A 12,588-nucleotide genomic window follows, 5' to 3' on the forward strand; every position below is an offset into this window, starting at 1 on the left:
ATTTCTTCTCTCGAAAGGCCACTTTTCTGAGAGCAAGGTGCACCTTTTTCCAAATGGCTCTGAGATATGCGGTTAAGGTAAGCGAGGAGACTGAGGAATGATGAAAAAAAGAATTAGCTCTGGGGTGAAAACCAAAAACTGAAAAGAATGGAGACTCTTTAGTGGAGGAATTACAAGAATTATTGTAAGCAAATTCAGCCAACGGAAGAAACTCGGACCAATCATTCTGGAGTTTGGCTGAACACAAGCGCAAATATTGTTTCAATGATTGGTTAACTCGTTCGGTTTGCCCGTTGGATTGTGGGTGGTAACCGGATGTTAACGACAATTTCATCTTCAATGAGGCACAAAAACATTTCCAGAATTGTGCGATGAATTGTGGACCCCGATCAGAAACAATATCAGTAGGCAACCCATGAAGCCTGAATACATGGCGGAGAAACAAAACTGCCAACCCTTGGGCAGAAGGCAATCGGGGAAGAGCAATAAAATGAGCCATTTTACTAAAACGGTCCACTACCACCCATATGACTCGGAATCCGGCTGAAAGGGGAAGGTCAACCACAAAAGCCATGGAAATATGAGACCACGGCCTGAGAGGAACATTTAAGGGCATAAGTTGCCCGATGGGCAAGGAACGGGGAACCTTATGCTGTGCACAAACCTGACATGAATAAACAAATTCCTTGACGTCTTTAGAAAGACCAGGCCACCATACTGAGCGAGAGACTAACTCCAATGTCTTAGAGCAGGCTTTTTCAACCAGTGTGCCGTGGCACACTAGTGTGCCGCGACCAGTTGCAAGGTGTGCCGCGGAGTCAGAGACGCTTCCTGCACCTTCAGAGCAACCTGTTGGCCCAGGCTCTACTTAGAGGATTAATCGTGCCCCGGTCGTGACCTATGCCTTGAAGACGCATCAGTGTGACATCATAGGTCACAGCCACCACGTCTCACCAGCCAGCCCACCCGCCTGCATACACATCTTCCAGTTCCCACCCGCATACAAAACTTTCCCTGCCCACCACATCCACTCCTGCCCGACCACCCGCTGCTCAGTATTTGCTCTCCACTACGAACAACTGAGGGAGAGGGAGGACAACAGCTGACAGATAGGGGCTAATATTAGTTATCTAATTTCTCCTGTGTGGAGCAATAGGATTTATGTGGGGAGCAAAAGGAGAACAAAGTGAATAATTTAATAGGATTTATATGGGGAGCAGTGTGATATTTTTTTCTGTGTAGGCCAATGTATGTGTGGATTTTTTTTTTACTGTGAGGGCCAATGTGTGTGTTTTTTTTCCCCCATGGAGAACTGATGGTGTGCCTTGGCAATTTTAAAATATTGTTCGGTGTGCCGTGAGTTAAAAAAGGTTGAAAATCACTGTCTTAGAAACTCCTGGATGCCCTGAAACTTTGTTATCATGGAATTCCGTTAAAACAGTAGCTCTCAAAAACTCAGGGACGTAAAGACGACCAGCAGGAGTAATTCTAGGAGCTTGGTGTTGAAGCTGTTTTAACTGGGTAAATAAATCTTGTGTGAGGCCCGCCCAGATGACCGAAGATGGAAGTATGGGGGTAACAGGATTGTTATTGTGAACCGGAAGAAAGCTACGTGACAGGGCATTAGCCTTAGTATTCTTGGAACCAGGCCTGAAAGTGATTATAAATTTGAAACGCGTAAAAAATAATGCCCAACGTGCCTGCCGGGCATTAAGCCGCTTAGCCGATTCAATGTATTGCAGGTTCTTATGGTCAGTTAATACCGAAATAGTATGTTTTGCTCCCTCCAGCCAATGCCTCCACTCCTCGAAAGCCCAGTTTACCGCCAGTAACTCCCGATTACCAACGTCATGGTTGGATTCAGCGGAGGAGAATTTCCTGGACATAAAGGCACAAGGATGTAATTCCAGAGACTCCAGATCCTTTTGAGAAAGGATAGCCCCCACTCCAACCTCCGAGGTATCAACCTCCACCACAAAGGGCAATTCCGGATTAGGATGTCTGAGGACTGGAGCCGAGACAAAGGCTTGTTTCAAGGCCCGGAAGGACAACTCAGCTTCACGCGACCAGTTGGTAGGATCCGCTCCTTTCTTTGTCAGAGCTACAATGGGAGCAACCAGGTCAGAAAAAGAATGAATGAACCTCCTATAATAATTCGCAAACCCTAAAAAGCGCTGAATTGCTTTTAAATTGGTGGGTTGCGCCCAACTAAGGATGGCCTGGAGTTTCTTTGGTTCCATGGAAAATCCCTGAGGGGAAATTATGTACCCTAAAAAAGATACTTCCGTGACATGAAACTCACACTTCTCCAGCTTGGCATATAAATGATTCTCACGTAACTTTTGAAGAACCAGACGCACCTGGGTAACATGTTGTTCCATTGATTCAGAAAAAATCAGGATGTCATCTAAGTAAACGACCACGAATTTCCCTAGGAAGTCACGGAGCACATCGTTAATGAGGTCTTGAAAAACTGCCGGAGCATTGGACAGGCCGAACGGCATCACCAGGTATTCGTAGTGACCCGACTGAGTACTGAAGGCTGTTTTCCACTCATCTCCAGATTTAATTCGGATGAGGTTGTACGCTCCTCTAAGGTCAATTTTAGAAAAAATCACAGCAGAACGTAACCGATCAAAGAGTACAGAAATCAACGGCAAAGGATAGGTGTTTTTAACTGAGATCTTATTCAGGGCTCTAAAATCAATGCAAGGTCTAAGCGAGCCATCCTTTTTCTCCACAAAGAAGAAGCCTGCACTTAAAGGAGATTTTGATGGTCTAATAAATCCTTTCTCAAGGCTCTCCTTTACATAATCATTCATAGCCGCAGTTTCTGGCCCGGATAATGCATATAATCTTCCCTTTGGCAATGCGGCACCAGGAATTAACTCAATAGCACAATCATAAGGCCGATGGGGAGGCAGAATGTCCGCATTGCCTTTGGAGAAAACATCAGCAAACTCCTGGTATTCCACCGGAATGAGTTCTGGAATGATAGCTGCTACTCTGACTGGAAACGTGATACATTCCTTATCACAAAAAGTACCCCAATGTGAAATCTCCCCCGACCGCCAATCAATGGTGGGATTATGAAAGGCCAGCCAAGGGTGACCCAGAACAACTGGAACTGCTGGGCAATGTGTAAGAAAGAACTCGATTTTCTCGGAATGTAGAGCTCCTACTGTGAGTAGTACAGGGGGTGTACGGAGAGAAATAATCCCATTAGACAGCGGACTCCCATCTAAGCCATGCATGGTGACACACCTACCCAAAGGTAACTGAGGAATGCCTAAGGCCTTAGCCCAAGTTAAATCCATAAAGTTTCCTGCAGCTCCACTGTCAACAAAAGCCGACACCGAAGAACTGAGGCTGCCAAAGGAAACTTTAACTGGGACTAAAAGGGAGTTATTCGAGGAGATAAGCTGCAGACCTAGGTGAACCCCCTCACAATTCACCTGGTCAAAGCGTTTCCCGACTTGTTCGGACAATTACGAGCAAAATGTCCCTTACCCCCACAGTACAGACAAAGACCAGAATTTTGCCTTCTGGCTCTTTCTTCAGGAGACAGCCGGGAGAGACCCATCTGCATGGGCTCCTCTACGTCTTCAGGAATGGAATATACACACGGACTTGACCTTACAGATGCTCCTTTTTCAGCCCTCCGCTCTCTGAGACAACGATCAATCTTAATAGAAAGCTCCATGAGTTTATCGAGAGTCTCAGGAGCGGGGTACTGAAGGAGACTGTCTTTTATAGACTCCGATAAGCCGAGGCGAAACTGACTGCGCAGGGCTGGGTCATTCCAGCCACAGTCGTTCGACCAACGGCGAAACTCCGTACAATAAACCTCCGCAGGATTTCTACCCTGTCTGAGAGCGCGCAACTGACTTTCAGCGGACGCCTCTCTATCAGGGTCATCATACAAGAGCCCTAAAGACTCAAAAAAAACGTCAACTGACAACAATGCCGGATCCTCTGCTTTTAAACCAAGTGCCCAGGTCTGAGGATCCCCCTGGAGCAAAGAAATAATAAACCCGACCCGCTGAGATTCAGTACCCGAGGAAGTCGGTCTTAAACGAAAATAAAGTTTACAGGATTCTTTAAAATTAAAAAACTCTTTTCTATCACCAGAAAAACAGTCAGGCAAATGCATCTTTGGTTCAGGGACTACCCTTGGGGAAGCTCGCAAAAGATCTTCCTGCGACTTCACCCGAAGTTCTTGAATCTGGCTGACTAAGAGCTGACCAGGATTTGGCCCTAAACCTGTTGGATTCATGAGGCCGATAAACTCTCACAAAACTGAATGAGAAAAAATTAAACCCCGTTTAATTTTAAGTTTTGGTATGGCCGGTAATAATGTTATGATTTCAGCACTCTGGTCAGAGGAGATCTTATGGCAAGGACCGGAGCACTGGAACGGAATGCTGAGGAAAGGAGCAGGACAGGAAAATAGCCCCTGGCGCCCTAACTCTGTTGTCTCACCTGTGTTGTCAGAAATCCCCTGCGAGACTATGGTTTCTTGAGCCCTTGGCAGCCGCGTTTGAAGGGTGGATTATGTCTGCCCAACTTCGATGCCCCCCGGTCTTAATGAGAGACAAAGGGAAACCCGAGACAGGGTGATAACAAGAGGCCCTCTAACTAAACAACCAGGCCAGGGGCTAAGCAAACTCAAAACTATAATATGTGCGGAGAAACCGCCAGGGAAAAGGACAACCAAAATATCCACTTGTCCAATTTTCCTACCCGGCACCGCCGAGTACCAGAGAGGACTTGTGGAAGCGGAACCCTCCGCAAATGCTCCAAACACAAAATATAAAAGGTAAAGCGGCTGAGCCGCAACACACGGCAGAGCCGCAACTCACGAACACCACTGGATATAAAACGGTGATCAGTCAGGACTCCAGGGAACCAAACGACCTCTTGGGATGAGATGACAACTCCCGAATACCGGACTTCTGAGGACTGGAATGACCGGATACAGCAGGACTGGAAACAGACTCTCAGCAAACAAAGGCAGCATGCAGGAAGCTATTACCGGCGTCTGTGAGAAGCCCTGGGAGTGTATTTAACAAAGAGTCCTCCAATCAGCTGCTAAAGGCTGATTAGAATAAATGCCGTGCAGCTGCCTTGCTGCACGGCCAGAGAGCAGGTGAATATCTAAATTTCCTAAAGCCTAGCAACGGGGAACGTGGTCCGCCAGTGGCGTTCCCGTTGCTACGGTCTGTGCGGCTCAGCACGCCCGGCGTCTAGCGTTGCTAGGGAACCGGCGGCTGTATGTGCACGGCGTCTTTAGTTGCTAGGCGCCGGGCCGCGCAGACCATCAAGCGGACCCCGGCGCCTAACAGTAAGCTCTATCATAAACAGGACCCTTTCATGTTTGCAAAATATTTTCCACATGTCCTGTAACTCATATAACTAATTTCAGACAAACACAAAGGCTAAACTGAGAAGTATTTTAGGAGTAAACCCTTAGAAGAATATTTTATTGGTTATTGGTAGTATAGTGGTAAATGGGTGAAATCTGATGTGTTGGTTACACCTTAACATTATCCATCTTTGGAGATTTTTCAACTCTCCATACACTTTTAGTATGAGGAGGTGTCTCCTGAGAGTGGAGAGTTGGCGGGCACCTTGAGGTGCACTTGGTTGACCATCCAGGCACCAGGGCTACATTAACAATGAGGCAGATGAGTTTACAGTCCCAGGCTTCAATATAAAAACCAGCCCACCATCCGAGCCGGATTAGCAACAGGGCAGCTGGGGCAGTCAGCACACACTGGCTCCCTCCACCCGTCCCATATAGCCACATCACCTTGTGGCATATGTGAACTGGGTGCACTACGGTACATTTAACACATTTGTGGTGCTGTATTTACACATTATACTTTTATAATAATATCACCAGAATATTTTATTGACAATTTTATTGTTAGGGCCCCTCACAAACCTTAATCCGGCCCTGCCCATCATCATCATAGTATGATGAGGACCACCTGGCCAGCTGGCTATATGGTCGGCCATAAATCACAAGTTTTAAAACAGGATTTCTATTTTCCTTCTAATTTTTCTACTTTTACATTCTTAGGAAGGAATTGGAGCTGATAGGGGCACCGAGAGAGATGCATCAAGCCCACACTGCCTTGCAGAGCAGGGAGCAGTCATACTTCTCCCTGGTAGGTTCCCCCTGCAGGTTTCAACTCCTGGAGCATGAGCTCCATCTGCCCCTACCACACTACGCTCTTGAGTGTAGGACCACCTAAGCATAGATGGCTTGACTTGGCGGATGACTTATCATATATTTGCCAATGTGTGTGAATGAGTCCTCTGCATTTTAATATTATGTAGGATGCACACAGTCCGAGCCAGCCATGCAAACGCACAGGGCACCGTCCCGTGGCCATTGTTTGCCGTATTCTGTGTGGTCTGGCCGGCCGCGTAGAGTACTGTGAAAACGTCCCTCCCAAAATGGGCTCACCTGAGAGAGGACAGTTTTGATGGATACTAGAGGAGGCGGCCATATTGGGAGGGACATTTAGACGGAGCCCAGAGGGAGGAGTCAGGCAATGGCACAGCAGTACCGGTAATGTGGCAGCAGTGGGGGGAGCAGACTAGCAGCGGCATGAAACAACACCTGACAATTAGCAGGAACAGGTACAGTGCCAATTTTAAGGGACATTGTTATTACAGGTTGAGTATCCCTTATCCAAAATGCTTGGGACCAGACGTATTTTGGATATCGGATTTTTCCGTATTTTGGAATAATTGCATACCATAATGAGATATCATGGCGATGGGACCTAAATCTAAGCACAGAATGCATTTATGTTTCATATACACCTTATACTCACAGCCTGAAGGTCATTTTAGCCAATATTTTTTATAACTTTGTGCATTAAACAAAGTGTGTGTACATTCACACAATTCATTTATGTTTCATATACACCTTATACACACAGCCTGAAGGTCATTTAATACAATATTTTTAACAACTTTGTGTATTAAACAAAGTTTGTGTACATTGAGCCATCAAAAAACAAAGATTTCACTATCTCAGTCTCACTCAAAAAATTCCGTATTTCGGAACATTCCGTATTTCGGAATATTTGGATATGGGATACTCAACCTGTATTACTAAGTGAGGCATGGTGCAAGGGAAATTACTGTGTGGGTCATAACAAGGGGCATTACTGTGTGGGGCATACTTGGGTGCAAGGGGCATTGCTGTGTGTGTCTCAACTAGACCACGCCCCTTTTTCGGGAGGGACAACAACTTTTTTTTTGGTGTTCGCACTGGATGCTGACCTATTGAAGAGTGCTGAGGGATTTTTTTTTTCCTGATATTAAGGGACATATAGCACTGCATTATTCTCAATTTGTTGAGCTAAAAAAAACCACATATTTATAAGTATATATTATAGTGTACTCTGCTTTGTTCAGCTGGACTATTCATCCAATGACAATATATTAAAGTTGTAAATACTAAAAATAACATTGCAAATTAACTATAAAGCTGTGTACACACACACACGGTGCAATATGTACTTAAACTGTCCTTATGATTTTGACTATATTGTCAAAATCGTAAGGAAAGTTAGTGCATATTGCACCATGGGGGTCATTCCGAGTTGTTCGCTCTGTATTTTTTTCTCGCAAAGGAGCGATTAGTCGCTAATGCGCATGCGCAATGTCCGCAGTGCGACTGCGCCAAGTAAATTTGCTATGCAGTTAGGCATTTTACTCACGGCATTACGAGGTTTTTTTCTTCGTTCTGGTGATCGTAATGTGATTGACAGGAAGTGGGTGTTTCTGGGCGGAAACAGGCCGTTTAATGGGTGTGTTCGAAAAAACGCTACCGTTTCTGGGAAAAACGCGGGAGTGGCTGGAGAAACGGAGGAGTGTCTGGGCGAACGCTGGGTGTGTTTGTGACGTCAAACCAGGAACGACAAGCACTGAACTGATCGCAGATGCCGAGTAAGTCTGGAGCTACTCAGAAACTGCTAAGAGGTGTCTATTCGCTATTTTGCTAATCTTTCGTTCGCAATTTTGATAAGCTAAGATTCACTCCCAGTAGGCGGCGGCTTAGTGTGTGCAAAGCTGCTAAAAGCAGCTTGCGAGCGAACAACTCGGAATGACCCCCCATGTGTACACAGCTTGCGATGCTGATGCGTGATCCCGTGTGATCAGCATCCCAATAAAAAATAGACTGCGCAGGCAGCCCAACAATATCGGCGGGGCCGGAGTCAGTGTCGGGCAAACAGCGCATCGCGCCGTGTGTACACGGCTTAAGATCAGTTTTAGAAATTAGAGCATTTCTAAACTTGGAACAAGTGACATCTGCCCGTTATTTACTCTATCCACACACATCACACAAGGTATTGAGGGACAGACAGACACCCAGTACAGAAAAACCGGACAGTAGAAAATTGAGAAAAGTTATGCTTTTAACTGTGCATTTTATATTTTCAATTATGTGATAGATGTCCTTTTAAATCCAGATATTTTATCTACATACAGTACACATGGGGCCAATTTACTATTAGTGAAAGGACCTTACCATTGCATAATTAAAAATAAAACAAATGCCTTAGGAAATGCACTGCAATAAATATTAAAACATTCTTTTGATAGCACTCAGCCGGTCACAGTCAAACAGTCACATGCACTATGATTAACATACTGGATTTACCCATGTACTAAGTTGCCACATGGCATGGGTCATGACACAGTAACTTATTTAAATACAAATTCTCAACTCATAAGTGAAAAAAACATATATTTTTTTACAGGATCAGGTACATAGTTGCAGTGGCTACAAAGTGCATGTAGCTTAAAAAGAGTAAGCCTGTGGTCAGGGTCGGACTGGGGCATGTAGGGTCCACCGGGGGAATACAGTCGTAGAGGCCCTTGTTTAGGGGTGTGGCCAGTCTCTAGAGGTGGTGTGCCCAGCCGCCATATTAGTTTGCCTAACCATTTTGCATGGGTTGGTCCCCTAGATAAATATAAACAGTAAATACTGTAATGCATGCATGATAATGTACTAGATTAGTAACAGCACAGTCTAGAACCTGATCCCTATAAGAGGGGATGGGCCCCCAGGCAGTTGGGCCCAGCGGGGGTTCCCCTGTACCCCTGTGGGCCAGTCCAACCCTGCCTGTGGTTCTCAAACTGCCTTGGATTGGTGTTCCAGGACCAATTCAAATTATTTATGGTCAATATAATAGGCATAACCACAAAACCAGTGCTGGTGACTGCTAATCATAAAATACAGTATGTGGAGAAACAGAAGCAAATCTTGTCCCTCACCACATAACTAACCCTAAGGATGACATATAACCACAATGTACTTAATTTTATATTTCTTGCTAAATTTCTCAGTAAAGGGGGGTACTCACGGAGCGATATTTTAAGCAATCTGACTAGATTGCTTAGAATTTCAGCATTATCGTGTGTACCCCCTACAGCGATAGCGATGCGCAGCCCCGCGCATCGCTATCGCTTCTGCTAGATTTGGCCTGCCGTGCAGGCCAATCTAGCGGGTAGCTCACTTCACCCACTGGGTGAAGTGAGCGGCCCCCCCGTACGCTCAGCACAGATCGCGCTGTGCTGAGCGGTTCGCTTAAGAAATTTTTGGCCATGGGGTGCCGTAAAAAAAAATTCTGATACTCTAGGATGCCGTGCCTCAAAAAAGTTTGAGAACCACTGGAGTAAGCTGAAGGATAGATGATTTACACTGTATAAGCTACGTAGGAGACCAATTTAAAGAAATCATTTAGCTAGCTCTTTACAGTCTGAAATTTATTCCTCTCGATTCAATTGAAATACCACTGAGCAGTGCATTATCAGGGTATTATCTGGGCATTACAGATGATATTTTCTCTGTGACTGCACCATACTCTGCACCTGTGAAATGTTTCCTGCAAGAATATGCAAAACAAAATGTGACCTTTTGTGTGAAATGAATCTAGCTGCATTTCACCATCTGGCCTTTACAGTCTCCAAATGCTTTACAACATTTTCCACGGGATATCAGTCACTCACTAACAAGACAATAAAATAGAGCACTACCCTGGTGAAACCTGCTTCTTAAATTAATTAATCAAACCACTACTAAATGTTACGGGAGGGTCCACTCGTAATCAAGCTGTTGTTTGGAAATTTTGAGACAGAAATATTCTTACACCCTCCTCCGATCGTGCAGACAGTAATTTTGGGAATGGTGATTTCATTGTGCTTGCATGTATGATGACATAATAAAACTCAGAGCATAGACCTAGCAGCAAAAGCATTTCGGAAAATCAGCCCTATTTTTCTACTTTGTAGGCTGTCTAGAACATATGCAGTTATGCTGGGTAGCAATTTGGCCTTGTCAATTTGGGGATTAAAAATTCACTTTTGAAACATTTGCAACAACTGTCAATATTCTATCTATATGGGATACTGATTCCAATACAGTAATCACATAACATAAATGCATATAAATACAGTATGTGTTACCGTTTACAAGATTTATACCAGATTAGAAAAGCTTGCATGCCAGTACAGCATCAGTTCAGCTCTCCTCCATGATGACATACCTGTAACTCATCAAGACACAGCCCGCAGCGCTTATTGATTACAGAAATAAAGAAAATCGGTATCACATGTTTCTAACCACAAATAAAGACCTCTGTATATAAATAACCGCAACTGTAAATTACAAAATGCTTTTAGAAATGAATCTTAATGATATTTCTCACCACTAGCTGCTACAAATGTTTCAAAGGGGGACATTTACTAAGCAGTAATAATAGCAAGGAAGTGAGCCAGTGGAGAAGTTGCCCATGGCAACCAATCAGCACTGAAGTAATATCTATAATTTGCATGCTATAAAATTATACAGAGCTGCTAATTGGTTGATGGGGCAACTTCTCCACTGGCTCACTTCTCCGCTCTTATCACTGCTTAGTAAATGTCCCCCAAAGTTACAGAAGTCTTTCTTTAATAACTAAAAGAACTGCTCTCAGCTGCTTATCTACAGAGGTGATCCACACAAACAGCATCATTGCCATTGGGGGTAGTTTTTCCATTCTACTGGGCTCCATTACCAAGAATGGCGTAACAGTACCAAGACCCTCCTTTAAAGTCATCTCTTTCTTCACTCCATTCTGGATCCCTGACCATCGTAGATGTTGTCCAGTATTTACCAGAGATGCACTGTTTCAAAGTCATATATTACTACTTTCAAATAAATAGGTCTGACTATCTTCGTCAGGGACCCAAATATTTTACCATCAGCCTGATTTTTTTTTTGGCCTCACTTTAGAGGTTTTCCATACTGCCAGGATCTCATTGCAAGCATTTCTGACCACATTCATAATATTAAGCCATCTTGGTGATTGACTCCCTCATATGTATCACTCCTAAGTCACTGAGGGGTCTAGTGTAGTTTTGGAGAGAGATAAAGTGGAGACAGATAAAGTACCAAACAACCAACTCCTAGCTGTCATTTTTTCAAACACAGCCTGTAACATGGCAGTTAGGAGCTGATTGGCTGGTACTTTATCTCTCCCCACTGTATCTCTCTCCAGGGTTTAGCACATAGACCCCTGAATCCATCATGAATTACTTGCAGGTTGGAGATTCAGTCAGTCTCTGCGTGCCTGCCACCACACTATCCCACTTCATGTCTCACATACTTGGCCATCTGACTGCTTGACATTCCAAACTGCCTCCTGTCTGTTCTTAATGTTGCCCAATGCACATCACCACAATACACGGGAGTACTCCACAATCGGCACTAGGCACTGACTTTGATATGAAAAAAAAAAAAAAAATACAAAGTAGAACATAACAGCTAATAATAATAGTTACAAAATATAGCATATAACCACCACATTTACAGCCAAAACCACCACCATCCATGTGAACTGTCTGTCTACCTCTCATCCTCTCAGCTCTGTCCTCCATTTCTTGATTTCAGTAGTCTAAAACCTGGTCATTTTGTGCAACTTTCTCTGCTCTTCTTTTATTCCACCAATGTATTGTGTGCTCCTCCATGTCATAGTATACAAACCACATTATTATATTGCTGTTATCCTCTTAATCATATTATGCTCTCTACACTTTTCATCTATATAATTGCTTATAAATAAAAATTGGGGTATTATATATTACATAAAACAACTTGATCCCCCAATACAATATTATTATCATCATCATCATCATCATCATCATCATCATCATCATCATCATCATCATCATAATCTCCTCCTTACTTAAGGGCAGATGTGATAAGCCTAGGAGAGTGCTAAAGTACCAACCACTCCTGTTATTTTTCAAACACAGCCTGTAACATGGTAGTTAAAAGCTGATTGGCTGGTACTTTTTCTCTCTCTACTTTATCTCTCTGCAAGATTTTGTACAGCTCCTCCTTAAACCCCAGTTGACTGTCTCCAATCCAAAACCTAGATGGGATGTATTGTACATTGTCTAAAACATCTTTATATTAAAGCAGTGGATGTAGTACAGTAATGCAAGGAGGCAAATGCAAACCTCTTTCTAGAAGTGGTGCATCTTGGATGGCCTTAGGATTAAATGCAACCCTATCCT

The sequence above is a fragment of the Pseudophryne corroboree genome, chromosome 1, assembly GCF_028390025.1.
Source record: "Pseudophryne corroboree isolate aPseCor3 chromosome 1, aPseCor3.hap2, whole genome shotgun sequence".
NCBI classification, from domain to species: Eukaryota; Metazoa; Chordata; class Amphibia; order Anura; family Myobatrachidae; genus Pseudophryne; species Pseudophryne corroboree.